We start from the raw sequence: 23,332 nt of genomic DNA, 5'->3' as shown, positions 1-23,332 counted from the left end.
TTTTGCCGGCAGGTTCGCCACTATCTTTCTACTGCGCAGGCGCAGATCGAAAAAATCCTACTGCCGCACAAACACTCAGATGCTTCCAAACTTTTTTGATTCATGCTTGCAACTGCAGGATAACACAATATGTTTACCCATAGGTACATTTTCTTGTTATGGCCGCGATAATACTTACTGTCAACAGTAAATCTATGCACGTGTAAACGGGGTATTACACTTACAAACTTGGTGAAAATATATTTTCATTAACAGAAATCGTAAGTTTAGTATGGCACACGGTTCTAAACCGCATAGGTTTCAGTCTATGGGTGGTCTCTTATTCAATACTTACCAAACCAAAAGGTACTACGCATAGATTGACATGAAAAAAAACCTCTTGCTCTGATTCAAATAGAGACACATGCGATTGGCATATCGGAAAAGCTGAAAAAAAAGTCTACCATAATTATTCTAATTCCAACGGGAATATTTTCACTTGGCTACGTAGGAATGCCGTGAAAGAATCTTCATACACTAACACTGGGAAACAAAACAATTGAAAACCACTGTAAACTAAACAAAACTAAATTCAAAACATTCACTGAACAAACCTGCGGATTAATGCATATTAATTAATTACGATAGACACCTAATTTAATGAAGCAATTTGAGATTACTACGTACACACAGTGGTGCGTGATTAAGTCGCCATTGTCTGCCGGTGCTCGCCGCGCCATGCAGCTCGTCACCGTCCTGGCGGGAGGCAGTCCATCCATCAGGCGACCTGGCAGGGGGCTGCGGAGGCCCGCTGCGAGCGTCCCCCCGCTTTCATTTGGAAAAAGCTCTTAACCGGAAAGCGACGATCGCTTCTCCGTTTTCAATTAGGCCGTATCGCCGGCCGACCAATTCAATAATTTCCAACGATTGTTTCGGCTGATATACCTACAAATAAGGATTAGTCCGGGTGTGTAGGGTAGTATTAAAACCATTCCTGCTGATGAAAACGCAATGACATAGATTGAGGCTAGACAGGTGCATCTCTAGTAACAACTGTTTCCAGACAATGTCATTTTGTGTTTGTCACTGTGGTTTTTTTTCTGTGAATTCACGCTGCCGTCATACGACTGAGTGAATTTAGTTCTAGCTAGAGCAATACAGATCATCGTAAAGTTTAATCCTTTCTACTAGTAACGAAATGATCCATTATCCCCACCCCCGATAACACAAAACAACGACTGTAATATCATGTTCGGATACTTGTACGTAGGTATGCAGTTCGCCGTGAAATGTTGTATCGGAAATATATGGACGTACATTAAAGACCGTCGAACACTGATGCCAACCGTACTATAATTATAGTACAATACTATAATTTTAATTCCGCGAAAAATGTAAAATACTATAATTTTACGCCAAATATACCAAAATATTATAATTTTAAAGGATTGAAGACGAAAAATGTTGCTGTACTATATATTTTTCAGAAATACTATAGTTTTTACGCCTTTGTACTATAATGAGCCTAGAAAAAGATGGCAACATTGCCGTCGAACCTCTTTGGGTCGTATAGTACTGACATAAAATTCATATCTAAATAAAACACGGTGCTTGTCTGTTTACACTTTACAGGAACCCACAGCAAACAAATTTGGAAAATAGCCAATATACTGGATTGTTTGTTAGGTTAGGTTAGGTAAGGTCAGATTAGGTTTTCATTCTTGAATTCATGAATTTTGCCAAAATCAGCTATGAAAATTTAATTAATGTTCATATTGAATCTAATAAAATTAGAGTCCGTATAGTATACGGTCATCTCTTTCCGACAAGAAAGCTCACGGCGAACTGTGCCACGGTGAAATGTTTTACGTACAATTTACATGTAACCCTGTAAAATTGCACCAAACTCATCGTTTCTTATAGTTATGTGTGAGAAAAATAGTCAGAAAGCATACACTTTTTAAGGAGGCAATATTTATTTATTTAACTATACCCAATTGAAATGGTCGAAAAAAATGTTATACGGAGTTATCGTCCTACCGTTGTACGTGTTGTAGCGCGTCCGGCAGTACATATTGACAAAACTCTCACGGAGAATACTTTTAGTGTAAATAGTCCCGGCAAATTGAAATAATTTACATTTTACCAGCGATCTTATTTTAAGTGAATCAAAAAATAAAATATTTTCATTTATAATGTTTAATATTATCACGCTATAGGAGATAGATCATGGCCCCCACAAGGGGGGGCTGACAGGGCTCTAGCGCTATATTTTCCTTCAATAATAATAATATTATTATTTAAAGTTATGTGATTATACGATACGATTTATAATTGTGTATCAATACTCGACGTCTCCATAATTCTAATGGATGTATTAAATTATACAATAAAACACTAAACATACACATTAATTTTACAGCGTACACCATTTGGAAAACGCTACCGTAGAGCGTCACACTGCCTTTATCCTTAGCGATAGGTAGGGGGGCCCGCTTCACGATGCGGGGCTCATGAGATAGATACTTATAAATAGGTACTATAAACGTTTTTATTTCGTCAATATTTCTACGCAAACTTCTGATATTTCGATTGACACATTTTTAAGAATTCTGAGCATTTGATAACTAAAATAAATTTAAAAAAAAATAGTTAGGTAGTTACTTAGTACCTACTTACTATTCATAAAAATATATCTACTCTACAACGGAGCAAGCACGATTCCTTCATTGTAGGATAGAATCGATATTTTCTTCAATCGTATAAAGCCACGTTTGTGGTCAGATTTATACGTTTTCGATTAAGCATTTCTTACGGAACAAATTGAATCAAGTTGATTGAGACCATCTATCACCGTACGTAATTCGAAGTCTGTTGATTTTCAAATAACTCAACATCATGCAACATAAAATTAGACAGAAAATTGTCCACAATATGTATAATAATGTAATGAAATACATACATACATACTTAGATTAGTCTAAATACTCTAAATGACTTAATTGGTCGATTTCCCGCCAAGAATCGGAAAAATAAAAATGGCGGCGATACGAATTGATAATGACCGGGAAGCCGCGGGTAAGGGCAGGGCGTTAAAAGCCACTTCCGGCGGAGTGACGTCACGGCGGCGGCGGATGATTGCCGCGCCCGTTTCCGCAACTTATGTCACTTTCCCGCCCTCCGGAACGATCTTTTAGAGACGGGGAACTTTAATTATACGATTTGTCATTAATTGGACAATATTATGCAATCATCCGAACTGCATCGATCAAACAATATCATATATTTTGCCATTTCAATACACACAATAGTACCTAATATCAAATATGTTCAAAAAAACTTCTTTTAAGAATATGAACCCTAAATGTATAAAATTGAACACAGAACAGTTAATAAATAGAATTTCGATAGGCTATATTCAATACGCTACATTTTGATACAGGGTTTTGAATGTGTGAGTGCCCTATGAAAATGAAACACGCATTATGCATGTGCAATAGTGTGTGTAATACATCAATATTAAATGAGCGTCAATGCATAAACCGAGAGCAATTGTCAGTATTCGACGTATGACGTATTCTTGAAAAGTGTTTAAGTTTATCCCGGATTCTTCCTTACTCGAGATCGGTTACCTGCTACCACTTACCCGTCAGGTATTTCAGTTCCCTGATATTCAAGTATAAAAGGTGACTTATGTATGGTCTACTGATTAGGTCAGTCTTGCAAATTTTCCAATATGGCGGCATTCAGACATAAAACGCTCATCTGGAAAATTCACATGTTGTTTTTCAACGTGTGTTTAGAGACCATTATTTGGACCTAATAAGTCGAGCCTAATGACTTTTGTGTCTCTGATAACTATCGTAAAAATCACGAGCATCAGTTGTTTGTTCTCCCGACGAGTAGAACTAACCTGCCAATGGTGATGCCAATTGGGAGGGCAATAAGTCTATTCAACCAAATCGCTTCGGATGTTGATATATTCCACCTACGTGAGGATGAGTATACGTGGACGTTGCTTTATAAATTCGTAAAATAGGGTCCATTTAGCTCATTCGGTGAGCTTCCATGCTTTATAATTTATATTTGTTTTTATAATTTTTGTTCTTTACTTTTTATACTGTTTTTGTGATACATCGTATTTATTTCTTCTTTACACTGTTTCTTTGTTTTTAACTGCCATGTCGTTAGCATCTTAAATTTATAATTTGTGTTCATGGTATGTAAAAATAAATAAATTTGAGTTTGAATTGAATTCAATTTGAGCAAGTAGCTAACATCCGTTTCTCGTAAAAACAAAAGTCTGTTAATACAACTTCCACCCTGTGGAGGCCCATATGCTCTTCTTAGGATACGACATGGTAAGTAATACAATTTATGCTATTAGAATAATGAACAAGTGTAAACGTATCTATAAAATAATAAATGAATTACTACTGTATAATAGAAGTTATTTACGTAATATTCTAAGTGATTTGTAAGTAAAATTTTCCACACACGTGGTGTAAGGAAAATTCTGTGGGAAAACTAAAAATGTGTGAGTGATAGTGAATGAAATTGATAAATATTTGTATTGGTGCATAATATTATAGATAAGTGAAGTTAATATTATAACGTTTGTAAAAAATATATATATTTCCCGGCACGTGGCGCATTGTCGTATCAACAACGGCAATTTGTATCACGCACCCGACGAAAATATTGGCTCCTTGAGACGATAAATTATTTCGGAAAATCTGCGTGACCGTTATAATAAAATTAAAATAATGAAGGCCACCTCAAAGTCATATGGTAATATTATGTGTACAGCGTTCGTGTGTTGAGTGCTTAATGAAGTTATAATAATGTTTTCACATTTCACGGTATCACAAAAAAATATGGAACATTTTCCCGGGACATTTTTGAATCATAGACGTTAGGGTCAAATCATACTGTGAACTGTAAACTTTTAATAATACAAATTTTAATAAAAATACCATAGCGATTTTATTTTTGATCGCAACCACAGTACAGATTAATAAATAAAATTCAGGTAGGCTACACCACAATACATTACACTTTGAAGCAGGGTTTTGAATGTGTGATTGTCCTATGAAAATGAAAAACATATGAATAAGTGTATTAATTAAGGCGCTAAGTACCAAAATAATAAAAACTGACATTTTATAGAAAAATGTTCTACATACCAACGCCAATAACTTCAACTATAGTCTAAGTGCCTCAAGCAAGTCAAAAAAATACAGCAAAATAATTAAATCTGTCGACGTTGTAAGTCCGTTGGCGTGTTTTATTTATAATGGTGTAAGTATCACTGTAGTAATCAACGGCATTCAATATAAAATAGCTGACGATGGTGTGTTGACACTTGCGAGTTCTTAATACTTAAAATTATAGAAGCTGCCGTGATTGCTTCACACTGTAAAACTACATTTTTCAAAAGGTCTGCTTCATGAAATTTTACTGCAATGACTCGGTATTTTGTAACTACAGGCAATACTACTTTTTGGTACTTAGAGCCTTATTTAATACACGTATTCATATTATAAACGTGCAATAGTGTGTTGCAAACTTCAAATACGCCAATATTGAATGAGCAGTTATCAGAACGAAGGACAAGCTTAAAATGACGTATTCTTGACACGTGTTTAAGTTTATCCCATATTCTTCCACACTCGAGATCGGTTGCATATTACTCCACACCCGTTAGGTATTTCAGTTCCCATTAATTCTGTGTTCCCTGATCGCAACCATAAAAACTATGCACATTCAGTTGAAACATAATATTATGATTTCATTATAATTTTGAAGGAGAAGCATTGACCATTCTTATTTTTATTTCCTTAACGAACTTATACAAAAGTCATTTTGAAATTAACCATGAGGAATTGTATCACGGCTTGCTACAAGGGTAAGAGAAAGAGAATACATATGTGAATTACCGTCGCGCAGTAGACTTTTTTACACAATATGAAAATAGTTTGACAATAACATGACCAAAAACATGAGTATTTCCTTGTGATGTCGAAAGACAATAATGCCAAACTACGTTTATTCAAGTTAAAACAATGACGACGAGAGAGTGTGGTAGATCTCTACCAGTATTACTACTGGATAGTATATCTGTATATCACTATATTATAGCCTACTTGAAGTTTGACACGACTGTCATAATATAATAAGTGTATACGACTCCCTCGATATATGTAGTTCAAATGAACAATCACAAACAATCGCAAACGACTGTGCGTCAAACGCAGATAAACAATAATTTAAATCCGATAACATTCTGTCATAGCACGGTTTAACCAGGCTGCTATAATTATCCAAAATTTGTAATTAATGATTTTATCTTGTTAAAATATTTTATTGGATTCAATTAATTGACAATTGTAAAATCACGTATTCAACATGACTTATGGATAATATATGGCGTCTGAATCAAGAGTCCTCCCCTTACATTGTCTACAACTAGATGTTCAATGATAAATATAGGTTGAATACTGAATAGGGATTTATTGTATTTGCGATATCTTCCCACGGACAAGGGTCGCCGTGAGAATATGTAGATCTCCTCTTTACAGAAGATGTTCCACATAAACATCATAAACTATCGATTATATGATGTGAACATTATAATTTAAGATATCACAATATTTTGGGAATATAGCTAGTTCTTAAAATTACACAATAAATCTAGTCTAATCAGTACTAATCTAAACGTATCCCTTATTTATTTATATTTAAACATTCCGTGCTATAATAATTAACAATACATATAACATAATACTGTGGGAATTCGGTCAGTCATAAATTAATATATTGATTCGTGTATTACATCTAATAATATGTTATAACGATTCAATGCGCCAACGTAAAAAATGTTTTTGTCTGTTGCTGACTGGCTGCCAATCAAATTCCACGTCAAATCAAGTAAATTACCGATCGCCCAAAAAATATAGATAGGTACATTTTGTTTCACACAGATCAATAAGCTCTTTTACTGTAGGTATTTTTTATATTTCATTTTTGGGAAGGTTCCGTTACACTAACAGGTTCCATTGTTGCAATTTCACAATGCAAGCTGATAAGAGTTTTTCCAGTGCAAAGGGTGTTAGCTTTTATAGTTTTCCTCCCCCTTTCGCCCCCGACAACGACCGGTATGAGCCAGAAACCTGAATGGATAAGTGAAAATATCCTCCGCCTGAACGAGCAGAAAGATAGTGCAGAAATGACGTCACAATGCACTTTTCAGGATATATTACCTGCATTATATAACTTGTATAGAAGATATTGATAAACCACGTAGAGGTTTTCAAAGTGTGCACCTTGACGATAGTCCAAAATGTCAATAATCCCAGGCAATCTTAATTCAATGCACTGGTCCACAATGCTAGATTCGTATCCTTCGGTGGCTATATAATTTTTTACTGTAGTTGAAAAGCAGCATGTACATTTTATCTGTCTGCCTGTAACACAGCGCGCACACACATACACACACACAATCTCTCTCTATGTCTGTCAAAGGTATGAAAAGTTCACAATAATCTGTCTCTCTAACGCACGTCAATGTTCATTAGAAAGAATTTGCGTCTTTGTTGCGCGATTTCATAAATATAACACCGACGTTGCTTCCCCCTCGTGCGCACTACAGTCAATCGCTTAGTAATATGCATTTCGCATTGAAATACCTTCTTCTTATTGTGCCATCCCCTAGCGGAGGTCGGCCACCATCAAGGCGATCTTAGCTTTGTCGTCTGCTACCCGGAACAGTGGAGTTGCACTCGTACCAATCATGGAGGTTCTTTAACCACGAAATACCTACCAATCCATATTGGTATTCATAATCGACCCGCTATGCTATGCTTATGCCATAACTATGAATAGTGTTACCCTATCTATCCTCTCTCTCATGATAAAAACATTGTGGGCGGCCCTCATGCGCGGCAGAAGTAAAACTTAATAATGACAATACCTATAATATTAAAGTTCAAATTAACAATTTGAAACGTCTAAAAATAGAAAAATAATAAAAAAAAAACAATTTTAATATAAATTATAGAAAAATTATTTTGTTTTCAAGGACATGATAAATAAACGCATATTTTGTATTATGTTTAAGTCGTTGGATCTGACACGAAAATTAATTTCACTTGTTTCGAACGTAATATACATACTACGAGGGTGGGTCAATAAGTCCTTAGAAAAGCCGACAGGTGGCGCGACTAGTACTGTAAGCGGTTTGTTTTCATGCAGCGGCACTACCGATTCAGTATGCTGCGAAGTTTCAATCAGATTGGTCGGGTTGTTGTGTGTTTCTCGTACATTTAAAAAAAAAATTGCTTGTTTACAAAAAAAAGGAGAAAATTGAGTTTAGAGCTGTTATTAAACATTTTAATATAAAAGGGTTAACAGCAAAGGAAATAAAAAATGAGTTGGATTTAGTTGACGGCATATCTGCTCCTTCACTTGCAACTATTTATAACTGGTTAAATGAATTTAAACGTGGTCGTACATCAACAAAGGACGAACCACGCTCAGGACGTCCTGTAGAAGTGACTACACCAGAAATGATCAATAAAATCCACGATATGGTGTTAAGTGACCGAAGATTAAAGTTGAGTGAGATAATTGAGGTTACAGGGATCTCAAAAGGTAGCGTCATTTCTATTTTACATGACAAATTGGGCATGAAAAAAATTTCTGCAAGATGGGTGCCGCGTTTGCTCACAGTCGACAATAAACGCAATAGGGTGGTGGCCTCTAAAGCCCTGTTGTCGCTCATGCAACGCAATCCGGATGAATTTTTTCGTCGCTTTGTGACTGTAGATGAAACATGGATACACCACTATACTCCCGAGACGAAAGAACAGTCAAAGCAGTGGATTGCGAAGGCAAACCATGTCCAAAGAAGGCGAAAACCGTAAAATCAGCTGGTAAGGTTATGGCTACCGTATTTTGGGATGCACGTGAAATTATTTTCGTTGACTATTTAGAAAAAGGAAAAACAATAACAGGGGATTATTATGCATCTTTATTGGACCAGCTAAAAAACAAAATTGAAGAAAAACGGCCTCATTTAAACAGGAAAAAAATCCTCTTTCATCAGGACAATGCCCGTGTTCACACATGTTTACGATCAATGGCTAAAATTGAAGAATTGAAGTTCGAATTGGTCGACCACCCACCGTATTCGCCAGATTTAGCCCCCAGTGACTTTTTCCTTTTCCCAAACTTAAAAAAATGGCTGAGTGGACAACGTTTTTTTTCAAATGAAGAAGTCATCGATCGGACAAATGCTTATTTTGAGGACCTTCCGAAAACTTATTTTTCTGACGGTTTAAAAAAAATTGAGAAACGTCTAACCAAGTGTATTGAGCTTCAAGGAGATTATGTTGAGAAATAAAAAAAAAATACAAAAATAAAAACTGTTTTAATGCTTTTTTCTAAGGAATTATTGACCCACCTCGTATTATTTAAAAAAATTTCAGGCTCGTTTTCGAACACTTCTTTGCAAATTATACACCCCTAATATGTAATAATTATGATATGATATTAATTCGTGGCTGATTTCGGTCACACGTCCCAGGCGACTTTAGGCTATCGCAGCTATAAAAAGTTTTACTTCAAAAACTACTTCATAGAAGAAGGCTTTCATGTAATTGTATCACTATGATGGCACATTATGTATATAGGTTCAATTTCGTCGAATTGTTAAAACCTAGCATAGACACCGACAATAAATCAGGCAATACGCCAAGATAATGGCTCTCTCTCTGCGTTATTATTTGTCCTTGGGCTTTGATTTATTTCCCAGTATCAGAAATGAATCGGTCAGATTCCCCAAAATGCTGAAAATAAAACATGGCTAATTCGCCCTGAAATCATTAGCGGGTTTATTTTTCACGGGCTGTCACGCCAAACCAGGGCGCGGTGCTTCGTTTAAAATCTTTCACGCAGAGACAAAACGAAGAGGTGGGTGCGCCCCTAAGTGAATTGAATTTGAGGTAGGTATGTAACGGGTATCTCTGCTCAACGGACTCAAATCGCTGGCATACATCGAGATACCAACCGCTACGGACGATTTTAATTTGCATTAGTGACAAAACGCGCCGTAATAAAATGTTAATATTTTTAAGTGGCGTGCCGGATACAGGAAAAATAGCGTAAAATCGACGAAAAAAAAGGAATTCAAGACCAAAAATATTGTCACGAAATATTATACACTCCGTTAAAGGCGAGCCCGTCTGGCTCGTGACGTAAGTGGATCTCAAACTCATCCCCAAACCTCACAGCAAGAACACATAATACAGTCATGTACCGCCATGGTAGAATGCACTCGAGGCAACACAAAGCATGGAACACCTATTTTCGTGGAGGGCATTTTCATCAAAATACAATTTCAACGAGATCCTACAAGCTGAGGATAATAGTGTTGTTATTGCTCGGTATCCCCCTCCTCTTATATCCCCACTTTTCTAAAGCAGGTTTTAATACTTCAACGGGTGCGTACCGACAAATCTCGTAACAATGACAATTCATCAATCAAAAGATCAGTACATTTTCCAATAATCACTTAGGAATTGATCAGAATAATCGCTTCTCAAACATTTTTACGCACGGTTTATGAGTTTTCAATAATTTTTTTCAAGCTAATTATACCAGTGACATAATTGTCTTTATTTACGTGACTCAAAACAATTGCGTGTAACACTGTAACATAATGTTGACGAAAACTGTATGTAGAAGTGTCACGAGGTTGTGAGTCCTACAAGAGGAAATCTTATCTCGATAAATCAACATGAGATTCTCGAAAATTCGAGAAATTGTTATGGAAAAGTTGAAACGGAAAAAGAAAGCTTCCGACTGCAATCGGAATTTTTAAAATTCGTCGTTAAAAATGCATAGATTCTAAAAAAGCCCTTGATTTTGATTCTAAACGGAATATCTAAAATCTCGTCAGTATTAGAACAATCGCTTCGTTTTCAGGTTGTGACGTGTGACGTGAACGTGACGTGTGTGAAAAATTGAAAGTTGGGATATTCCCATTATTTGTCATTTGCTGTTAACATTGAATATTCGGAGAAATTTCAACAGATTTGAATGAATGCGATACAACCATAAATAAACCTTCAATATATCAGTATGTGGCAATGATTGCCTAGTGCAGAGTTGGCGAACCTTTTTACGTACGCGTGCCGAAATTTCCCAAATATTTTTTTTTAATTATGATGGTTTTAATGATCAATTTTGAAACTGTCTGTCAGAATCTACTAGATCCACCAAGTTTTTATTTATTATTTCGCGTTTCCATTTTTTGTGGGTATACATGAAATCGTTTGTTAGTGTATTAATTAGTTTAGTTCTTTACACACAAAATGACACATTCTCTCGCTACAGTGGTCTCAAGCATTGTACATCGGTCAAAATTAGAGGTTCGCGGTGCGGAATTCCCTGCCACCTGATGAGGTTAGTGTGATAATAATATATATGACGCTGCCTAAGGACCGACCTATGCAATCATATATTTACATTCAACGTAATGCTTACTGTTGAAAAGTATTTGCCTGCTATTTTTTATACAATGCGATCTGTCATTTATTATTATTGAAGTTATACTTCTTTAGGCGCGTTTGGAAAATCAGATCAGAGTGTATTTTTGGCGTGTGACATGTAACACATAATTTATTTTTTCACATAAAAATAAACGCACTCGATTGGATTCGAACCACCAATTGTTTAGAATTGTTCCGTTGCCTAGGCAGTGAATTTATTATTGTCGGCCATTTGCAATTCCTAACGTAAACAAACCATTAAACGTCATAGTGGCAGTTGTTACTTTAAAAATAAAAACAACGATAAATAATTATATAATTTAGTAATATAAGTTAAAGTGTATAGAAATAAACCAACAGCGTTCCAATAAGCGGTCCTTTTTCTTGAGTGTGTAATTTAACAAGATAATTAAGAGCTAGTCGAAGAATCTAGGTTATCACAAGTTTTGTTTTTGTTTTGTTACGCCAAAGAAGTATAACTTCTAACGCGCGTGCATAAGTACACACACCGATTTTGTATAGTTATTTTTTCTCTTCAAACGCGTGCCATGCAAATCTCGCGTGCACACTGGCCTAGTGAATATAAGGAATTTTGAATAACCGGTATAAAATTTAAGAATGACACTACGATTACAATATGACATAGGTTTGCATATCATTGATGGAAATAGATACCAATTATATGAACAATTCCCCGCCCACTTCAGGCATACGCATTACAAAAATTAACATTTATCAATTTACTTTGAAGAGAGCCACGTATATTTTTATCGCCGCTACTGACAATATAATAATTATTCAAATTACTCCCGTTCGCATAGTAGCGTCGACTTTTAATAATCAGGTAAATGTATTAGGGTGTTTGTCTATCTATGGCAGTGGTTTCCAAACTTTATGTTTAAAAAAAATCTAATCTTGGCGCCTCCCCCCCTTTATTTCATTAAATAATACAGACACCTTTTTTAAATTGCCAAATATGTACTACTTAACACAACAAAGAAAAAAAAATAATTAAGTATAAAAATAAACAAGATTTTATTAAGTAGGTACTTTTATTAAGTATATTCATTTTTTAATTAATTTGTTTTTCATGCGATGGATGTGCTTGTTTATAGCACAAAGTGCTCTTTTTCTACTAAACCGTGTCGATATTTGGATTTCATTGCAGCTAATGCAGAAAATCCCGTTTCGCATAAAAAGATGATGTTACGAATGGTATAGCAGTTACCTACTTTACTTACAACTTGCATTGCTTTTCTTGACAAAGAAAGTTTTTATATTAATTCTTCACTTCGATTCAATAAAAATTGAACTAGGGTATTTGTTTCGATAATTCTATCAATTTTTTCATTTTCAGTAGTGGTCAATCCAAATTCATCATCGTTCATTGCCAAATGGATTCAATCATGGGCCCCACATCCTGAAGCGGGCCTCCTGGCCAAAATCTTTCGCGGAACCTATCGCTGAGGTTAAGGGCAGTATGGTGCTCTAAAGTAGTGTGTCCTAAATTATACACGGGAGTTATCATTTAAGTACCTATAGCAATCATCATACAGGTATCACATAAAATTGCAATGTACAACTACATATTTCAAATATTTAATAGTCTTGAAACAAAGTAGCGCCTTTTTTTAAACTATTGGATTAAATTTGTGATGCCTGTTACGCCCGGGCCCCAGGCTCTTTATAAACTATGCATTTGCAAACTGCTAACCTGTGGCTACATTTGTGTTAAACTTTTCGCGCCTCCCTTGCAACACTCCGCGCCTCCCATTTTGGAAATCGCTGATCTATGGTAATTATGCGACTTAAACTAAAATAATTACTTTTAAATAACGAATATACAGTTTTATAATTAATATTTTCTACTTACTTATAATAATTATTATCTATTTAGGTAATGTTAATTAGTATTTCTAACAGATGCGTCATTATGCGACTAACAGCTTTGCGAGCGCTAGATCTGCTGGTGAAAGAGAGTGTAAGACCGGGCAGATTGGAGCAGTCAGCTAAATCATTATTATTATCCACCAATATTCCGAACAGCCGAAGCGGGAAATAAATTCTTCCCGTATGCAACTTACTTGACGGATTAATATTTTGCATGCTGCACATCTGCCAGCCAGCGCTCGAAATGGAAAAGTGTACGAACCGGAGCGCTCGACAATTTTCTGAAGATATTAACAATATAGTCATCAAATTTTATGCATATTTTATAAAAGTAAGTGTGTTAGATTTCTTGTTATATTATGGTTTGCGACTTATTTTTTCTACGAGACGGAGCGATAACTTTGCCGATTTCAAGAACCGGAACGTTGCTCCGATGGGCTCCGGTCCATTTCGAGCCCTGATATTCCCGCATAATATCCCCATATCTAATCCTCCATATTCTAATGAACACGTGGTCTGCGACTTTCTGCTTACTTAACGCAGTAGCAGGGAGGACTTAGAGCAAGAGTTTACGACGTTTACGTAAATATATTATCAGGCAGCGGCGATTTTCTTTAACGCAGATGACGCAATCAACCGGTGAAATGATTTAAAAGGAGGCCTCGAAAAAGTTCAAACCAGTCGTACAATTACTTATTGAATTATACCGAAATATAAAAAAGATGTGTATTTCTCAGAAATTGATTATAAAATATTACGTACTCAAAGCAAAACAAAATCCCTGCAACTAATAACGTCATAGTAAATATACCTATACACAAAAAAATAAACCACTACTATAACGTGACGTCACTGTAATCTTCAATTTCAATTATTTTTTGTCACAGGTGAAATTTTAGGAAATAAATAGATACATTGTTATTTTTACAGTTTAGTTGGAATAATTTATAGTTCGTATTACATATTTTAATGTTTTATCGTGAGAAGAAGTCCCTAAACCCGCCACTGCCAACAGGTTTGGGGGGCCCTTGCGAAAAATTTACGTGTGTGATAAATCACTATTGAATGGAATGTTTCATATAAATTAATGTTGTTTTACACACAAGATTGTGAAAATGCGATTGTGAGAATCTATCTCCGCATAAACCATTTGCAGATAGCTTCATCATTCAGAAATATTTTTTCAAAATTTGCTAAGATAAAAAATATATAAACAAGATGTTAATACAAACCTCTACTCTGTGGAGGCCCATATGATCCTAAACAAATATATTATACTAGCAAATAATATCAGGTGGCTGTGGAACCTGTCAACATTATCATATCTTATCCTTTCTCCTCCTCTCTAATATGTTTACGTGTATAGTGTGAGCTGCTACATCAGCCTAGCGGAGTCTTTGTAGTCTCCTGACTTTGCCGAGCACGCCATCGCCGAGCCCGTTCATTTGTCAAACGCCGACGCTTAGCTGATGTTTCTTCCTCATCAATAATGTTTCTATTTTCTGATCGATTATTTATGTTGATTACGGTTACGGTAGGTACATTACAGCACACTATCCCTATTATAATTACACCTTAATATATCTCTTGAATAACATAATAATTTCTAGATACTCTAACCCAGGGGTAGTCAACCTGTTTATACCTACCTCACACTTTTGTATCTCTGTTAGTAAAATTTTCTAACCGCCCACCGGTTCCACAGTAATGGTGATTTATAAAGTAGGGAAGTGTCTTTACAAAATTGAAAATATCTGCCAAATAAAAGGCATCATTCTTTACTGGTTTTAACTGTTGACACAAATTGGTCTCATTATTACTTTCCAAAAATTGTATGACACTAAAAAACGAGCGAAAGATGTACCCTTTGACAGCCACCGAATTTCTGTGTGCAAAAGTAACCTAATAAAATCTTCATTATTGTCCTGGGAAAGCTGTCGAAACATTCTATCATTTTTTGAATTGGATTTGATCTTGTTTACGGCTCGAATTATTAATGATGAATAGAGTCTTGTACTTGGATGTTTAAACATAATGAAAATGTTTTTAAAACCCCTACCGCCCATCGTGAAAGCTGGAACGCCCACTAATGGGTGGTAGGGACAGGTTAACTACCCCTGTCATAAACCATAGATACTTTTACGCGTATAAATAGCTTGTATGCTACAAGTATAGATAATTTTATTTTCCTGATCGGAGAATAAACAAAAGTATAATTAAAATATTTTCAACAATAAGTCAAGTCAAAAAAAAATTTAATGCACCGTTACGTAAATAAGTATGTATTTTGGTCAACTGGTCACCAATAAAATATATTATGAAAATTCGATTCACAGTACCTACCTAATTAGGTCTCTTATAATAATCTAATCAGATAAGCGGTTACAAATCTATATACTTACCTAATATTATTATTTTCGTTCTACTTTCTTCTATTTCCATAAATGGCTAACCCAATTACATCAACAAAAAAAATATAATACCATAGCATATGAAAGACACCGGTGTTACTCGATGTGATTGATTAATAGCATCCTATAACACAAATTAAAAAGTTATTAGGTGGATAAAATTCATCCCATTTTCCCAACCTGTTACACCTCAAAACCCTACTGTCATGCGCAACACACTACATACAAATAATAAATAGTATTTGAAAACTTACATCTATTTCTCAAATCTTCATAGTCTGCCTTGTGTCTGGTGGAAGTGCCACGCCTTGCCGACATAAATTTTAACGAATTGTAAAACTTTTTTAGATTTGCAAACAAAACACTATAATCTGTCATTTGGAATAGGTTAAACGTTAAACTCAAACTTATTCGATCTGTCATACGTCAAAATTAGTGTTGCCAGTAAAAACTTTACGAAGTACCTATATTTTTTTAAAACATTCTATTTCTATTCCAGACCAACAAGTGCATGAACAAATTTAAAAAAAAAAGTGAAAAGTGTTAGGTAAGTATATAAAAACAGAACTGATAAATAGGTAACATTTAAAACATTTTACTATAAATAAAATTTATTATTGTACATTTTATGATCATGTTTTTTTTATATTGTTCAGCCATGGATGGAATACATTATTTACACAGGTATAGATTTCATTGGTTTGGATCAAGCAGATTTGGTACAGTTCGGTTATGAGGAATACAGCGGAAAACACATTTTGAAAATACCCGATATACTGGATTATTTGTTAGTTTGGGTTAGGTTAACCTAACAAATAATCCAGTATATCGGCTATTTTCAAAATGTGTTTGCCGCTGTATTCCTCATAACCAAACTGTACCGCAGATTTTAATCGAGAAATTATTTTAGTATGCCGGAGTCTGGTTTTATGTAGGACAGGCTGTCAGTTGGCACATGGCACTCAGCCAATTCCAGCTTTGAGAAACTATTTAAAAAAAAAAAAAACGATTTTGTGTTCAAATAATCAAAAACAAATGATGGTAAATAATGTTTTTCAGATTTTGTCTCGTGACTCGTAAGCGAAGCAGTGACTGGTTGACATTATGAACATGATATATCCATTTTTTTAATAATCTGGGCAGCGTGCATACGACGGAATGCCACGGGTCAGAAGAAAAAACCAGTGGCATTGCAATAACAATTCCAATGTATGAACTAACTGTATACCTACCTATTCTGTTTATTGAATTTTATATATGGGTTGGACTATATGGTATCCCAACTAACCATTAATTTCATTTAAGAATCAACCCAATATACTTAATTAAATATAGATACATAACAGTGGTGATGAGTGGAGGTAGGCTGTGGAGATCTGACATAAATAGTGCACACTAAACTTTGTCAGTTATCATATTAATGTTTTCATTGAAGAGTACAAATTGCAGATGGTGTAAGTAAAGTAAAATTCAATTAAAATGTTGCCTAACCAAACCATAATAGATAAAAAATATTCTTTTAGAGGTCATCCATATATGATGTCACACTCTAGGGGAGGGGGTTTGATATAATGTGATGATTTACGACATGGGGGTAGGGGGGGGTCAGAGAAAATGTGATGTCACAAAGTAAGCAATAATATGTATGTCATGATGTCAATAGGCGATATTTCAAAGAAATACATTTGTTTTTTAACATTTTGGGGGGGGGTGTCAAAAATGTGACGCAATATAGACAGGGTGGTAATAGATTAAAAATAGCCAAAATCATGTGACGTCGTATATATATGACGAGTTAGCTATAAAATAATTTTAGATATTTTATAGATTATAGAAGAATATTTTTTATGGTATCATTGAGGCAGTTTCAATAGAATTTTAAAAAACTAATCTAACACCATCTGCAATTTGTATTTTTAACTCAATGAAAACATAAGTATGCTTGACAAAATGTAGCATGCAATATGTATGTCAGATCTCCACAGCCTACCTCCACTGGTATCAGTGACGTCCCTAGACAAAATGCCGCCCCCAGGCAGCGTCAAAATGCCGCCCCATTTTTTTTATATCTAAGAAATGTGTTGTATCAATGCATTAATAACAAAATATATACCACTAAAACATACAAAATTAAATTTAGATATTAAAAGCGAATAAACATAATATTAGTTAGACACTTACCCAAATCACCAGAGTCTGAGATTCTATTTGTTGATATGTCTGACAAATTTGGTTTGCAGAGTACCATTTAGTAATAATACGCAGATGTATTATTTTCACACTATTTTTCTATGCTATTATTGTACAACATGTAAACAAAATCATTTTCCTTATCATTCATTTAATATGAACATACTTTTAATCACAAATACACTATTAATTAATTGTCTCAACACTCAACCGTTACAATAAACAAACTTTCCTGGCCTTTTTTGTAGCAAATTCCGTAACTATGTCATCCAAATCTAATTTATATGCCATTTCTGCTTCAATAGACAATATTGCAAGTCCATTTAGCCTTTCTTCGGTCATCCTATATCGGAGATAATTTTTAATAGTTTTCAGTTTTGAAAAACTCCTCTCTGCGCTAGCCACCGTTATTGGCATTGTCAATATTATCCTAATTGAAGTGACCGTATTTGGATAGATTTCTTTCAAATTATTATCATAAACAAATTTTAATACGTCATGTGGCGAAGACTTTTCAGTAAAAAGTCTACACAGTAATTTTAACTCCTCACAAAGCTCCACTGCATCGACATCAGATGTGCCGTTTGCAGTGAGTTTAATTTCTAAATTTTGACAATCTTCCAATAAATTTTCAGGAGTCATGTTTCTTAAGAGGCTAATATTATACATAAATTTGAAAAATCTTCCATGATATTTTAATTCCTCAAATCGATCTTCAATTGAATTTATAGCCTTATCTACTACCTGATTGAAAAACTCGACTTCAAATTTTTTTTCAGGGCTATGTAGAGGCGTTTCATCACAACTCTCATACTCGAAATATTTCAGTACTCTTCGTCTTCTGCAATCTGTTTCTTTGGGAAATTCTGCAGGTATTTCGAGGGCTTCTGCTAATTGGTGTGCGATTATTTTCATTTGTACTAAGCCATTTTTTCTATAATTACGCAAAAAATTTAAAACAGCTTCAATGGAATCAAGCGCGCTGGTTATATTAAATTCTATCATTTGCAACTGTTTACTGACTGGATTTATAGAACTCAAAATATCATACCAAACTATGAGACAATTTATAAATTTAAAGTTGCATATATTTTTTGATAATGCGATGGCATCATTTTTGGTCTGCAAACTATTTTCAGTGTGTGAATTGGCATGTTTCTCTTCAATATACAATAAGGCATCGTAAATTTCTACCAATTGGTATCTAATAGGCCTGATTGCTTCGATTCGGGACTCCCATCGTGTATCAGAAACTGCCTTTAATGTTAATGATGGTAAAAATTTTAAAAGTATATTCCATCTATCAGTAGATGCCGAGAAAAAAACATAAATCTTTTGGATTAACCCACAAAATGATATCGCATCTAAGTTGCATTTTGCAGCATCATTTACCAGTAAATTTAGCGTATGTGAGTTACAAGGTACATAAAATGCACGAGGATTTATGTCTCTAATATGCTTTTGGACACCATTCTTTTTTCCCCGCATATTCCCACCATTATCATAACTTTGACCTCTCATGTTATGTGTATTTATGTTTAAATTTTCTAGTTCTTCAACAATGCGTTTTGCTAATCCTGCTCCAGTTTTATCGTCAATTTCTATAAAACCTAAAAAATGCTCACGTACTTCCTCTGAGTGTTTTCGAACAAATCGTACTATAATCGACATCTGTTCTATATGTCCTATGTCAGGTGTACAATCTAATATAAGAGAAAAATATTTTGCCTCATTTAACATATTAATAATTTCTGATTTGATTTTTTGCGACATTATGGCAATTAATTCATTTTGAATTCTTGGTCCAAGATAATGAGTAGTGCTTACAGCTTATGGTTTTCAAATGTTCCTTAATAACATTATCAAACAGTCCAAAACATTCAATTAATTTTAAGAAATTTCCATTGTGCAGTGTGTTGATTGTGGACTTAGGTCCGCGTAAAGCCATATTCTGCACCGCCATGACTCGCAAAACTGCACATAATCGAGTTAAAATTGACCGCCACCGTATAATTTCTTCATTGAAAAGTTTTTGTTGACAACAATCAATTGTTTTATTTAGCTTTAATCTGATTAGAATATCTTGCCAGATTGAAAAGTTTTCGTGGTGATTTTTTGACTTTTCGTGGGTTTGTATAGTTTGCGACAAGTTTTTCCAATTATCATAGCCAACTGATGATCCCATTCCAGTCTCACATTTTTTTTATTAAATATTATACAGCAAAAGCAATGCGCAGAATCATTTTTTACAGAATACACTAACCAAGTTCTTTCATATGTTTCGCCATTTTTCAACGTACGTTCATAATATGCATTGGAAAACTTTCTATTGCACGTATTGATAGGATAATCAGCAAGTTTTTTCTGTATAGGTCCTTTTTTTAATATCATTATCCTTGTACTTTCATCAAGAAAACTTGGCCAAAAATGTGGATCATCAAAATTATTGTCTTCTTCTTTGTCTAAATAATCAAAATTATCGTCGTCTGAATTATTATCATTGGCATCGTAATTTACATTCTCTTCTAGCGTTGTAGCATCTGATTCTTGAATTATTGGTTCTTTAGTTTTAGACGATAGGTATTCTGCGCTGACTTTCTGATTTTGCTTTTCACTCTTGATAAAATAATTGTTAAGTGTACCTGTATTATTTGTAGCATTTGCCTCCTTTCGTTCTCTTATCTTTTTATACGCTGCTCCTGAAAGTCGTTGTCTTGCACTCATGTTGATGATTTAAATAAACACAAATCCACACTATTATCAGCAAAAGATATGTTTACAAAAAACAAATTAAAATAAGGTATTGTTATTCACAGCACAATAATTACTAACAAATAGTAGTAAACAGATGATATTATAATCTAGGTAGGTATCTACTAGTGTAAATTTTTATTACAATTAGCTGGTACTTAACGTAAATACCTATTATATGCACGAATACTAGATTATGTCAAATATCAATTTTACAATAGGTACATCCAGCAACTTTTAAATCTCGCGGGTGACTGGCAAAAATGTTTGGATAAATTAAAAAATACGGATGTATATACCTATAAATCTCCACCATAATTTTTATGTTTCGTTACCTACGTTGACATATTGGTATAAAATATTATTTTGTTTCAATAACTTCTTGGCTCATTGGCGCCATATAATTGGCTTTTGCGCAGCCACTGTAATGAAAGGAGCTCTTTAATCTGAGTAAATGACATTATATTATGCATAATGTGTCTAGGTGGCAAAAAACTCGTAAAAATATTTTTTATTGGCATTTGTATTACGAACCCGAGCAGTTAAAAATAATAGAAAAAATCACTGGCTGAGAGTGGTGACATCATACTAAAATCGCCGCGAATACCTACTCACTACTGGGTAATAAATAATATAATTAAAAAACATCCGGAGCCGTGAAGTACTACAAATATTCGGTGCTCCGGCGCCGTTCCTGCTCCGGGTAAAACCCCATTACTGCTCTGCTCCTGCTCCGAGCTCCGCTCCAACGCTCTGGTTATAATGTAACTAAGATTAGGTACTTAGCTATTTCTATATAATACCAAATGATCCTCCTCGGTTTGCCGCCCTTCGAGTATCTGCCGCCCCCAAGCGACGCTCAATCTGCCTACCCCCACGGGACGTCACTGACTGGTATATAATTTGAAATCACTTTAAAAACACGATATTGGAAAAAAAGACTAGATTTGGGTTCAAGTTCCATTCGCTACACATTTTTTTAACCCTTTGATCGCCATGGGGGTGACCGGCACTGGGTTAGTCCAAGGAAGCCGTGGAGGTCACCGGTGACCGGCAAGGAAGACCTACGTTTGAGTTGATTTCCAGCACCGGCGGGCACACGCGCTGTGTATTATCCTATATGAGGTGGCCGGCATGGCTCTTCTGTATGTTACTGCAGCTTGGCCTGAGAATATTCATTCAAAGTAACTATAGATAGGCTCATTAATATAAAGAATGTAAGTAATGAAAAAAAGTTTTCCTTTTAAATCGTAAACGTGTTTTTACCAATTTAAAAATGAAAATTGAAGAGATTATAAAAACGTAAGTTATAAAAAAATAGAATTACAAAAATGATTATAATGTATACGTATATTTCCAGTTTATGTGTATCCAGGTATACTACACAGTTTGAAAACTTTTATTCCGTATTTGTGCCTTTTCTGTTTATCTACCTCAATATAATTCAACCTCAAAATAGCACCATGCTCTCGTCAACACATATGGACAGGTGACCAGCGAAATATAATTAATTAACCTGTTGGCATCAGTGAATTTTTAAAGTTTCGTTGAATTAGTGTGTTATACCTATTCAATAGTAGTAATATCGTGTTATCTTCTTATTTCTCATAAGTATACCTGACAAGTGTGCTCTTTTTCTCAGATCTCCACAGCCTACCTCTTTTCAAAAGTCACCTTTCGCCACTGCCTCCTATAGTACCTTTTATCTTTCCCAGTAATTTATGTTTGCTGTTTCGTATTCAAAAGAAACCAACAAACAAACATACAAGAAAAAGCAGCATTTCATAATTATATCACAAACCGCAGCCCTCGATTGGAATATTTTACGAACCGGACCGCTCGATAATTTTACAAAAATATTAACATGATGTGTCTGTTAAGTGTTAAAAAAAGTGTGTTAGATTTTTTTATGTTATATGCATATCTAGCTCGTACGGTCAAATTAATATGTTCACGACACGGAGGGATAATTTTGGGGATTTTACGAACCGGAACGGCGCTCCGGTCATTTCGAGCCCTGACAAACCGTGATATGAGTTGTGAAAATGGAGAAGAAAATATTCAATCATTATAATTTTTTATGTATCTTACATTTTAGAAATTAATCATTCTTTCTTTTGACCATGTCCGAGCGTAACATGATCATATGGGCCTCCAGAGTGGAGGTTTGTATTGACAGATTTTTGTTTTTTATGAGAAATGGATTAGCCACTTGCTCAACCTGATTAGGTCCATACTCACTCCAAACACAAATTGAAAAACAATGTGTATTTACCAGACCCAGGATTCAAACCTAGGACCCATGACATTATAGGCCAGTGAAGGCGAACCCATGGCACGCGATTTTTAAAAAATAATCTATAATTTACACTACAAAATGGTATTTGGGAAATTTTGGCACACATAAGTATGTAAAAAGGTTCGTAACCCTTGTTATAGCTGACGCATAAGCCATTTCCTTTGCCAATTCAAGGTAAATAGCGACATTCAGCGTTTCTTCCCAAAATACATTGTTATATCTCTATTAAAATGGTTTAGACTAGAGGTGGGAAAATTGGT

The 23,332-nt window shown here is 34.8% G+C and overlaps 1 protein-coding gene across 3 annotated transcripts in view; it reads right to left on the bottom strand.

Moving 5' to 3' along the window:
- ATP8A (ATPase phospholipid transporting 8A1) overlaps nt 1–16,250 on the bottom strand; it is a 213,671-nt gene extending 197,421 nt beyond the window's left edge. For all 3 annotated transcript variants that reach the window (XM_085959249.1, XM_085959246.1, XM_085959248.1), the window contains exon 1: nt 16,087–16,250. The gene's annotated coding sequence lies outside the window, so the exon portion shown is untranslated. The remainder of the gene's footprint in view (nt 1–16,086) is intronic.
- Nucleotides 16,251–23,332: the final 7,082 nt, after the last annotated feature.

Source organism: Rhyacophila brunnea, unplaced genomic scaffold (genome assembly GCF_057557595.1).
Source record: "Rhyacophila brunnea isolate RB1 unplaced genomic scaffold, BYU_Rbru_1.0 scaffold_8, whole genome shotgun sequence".
Lineage (NCBI taxonomy): Eukaryota > Metazoa > Arthropoda > Insecta > Trichoptera > Rhyacophilidae > Rhyacophila > Rhyacophila brunnea.
This window is presented reverse-complemented; position numbering and strand designations above follow the sequence as displayed.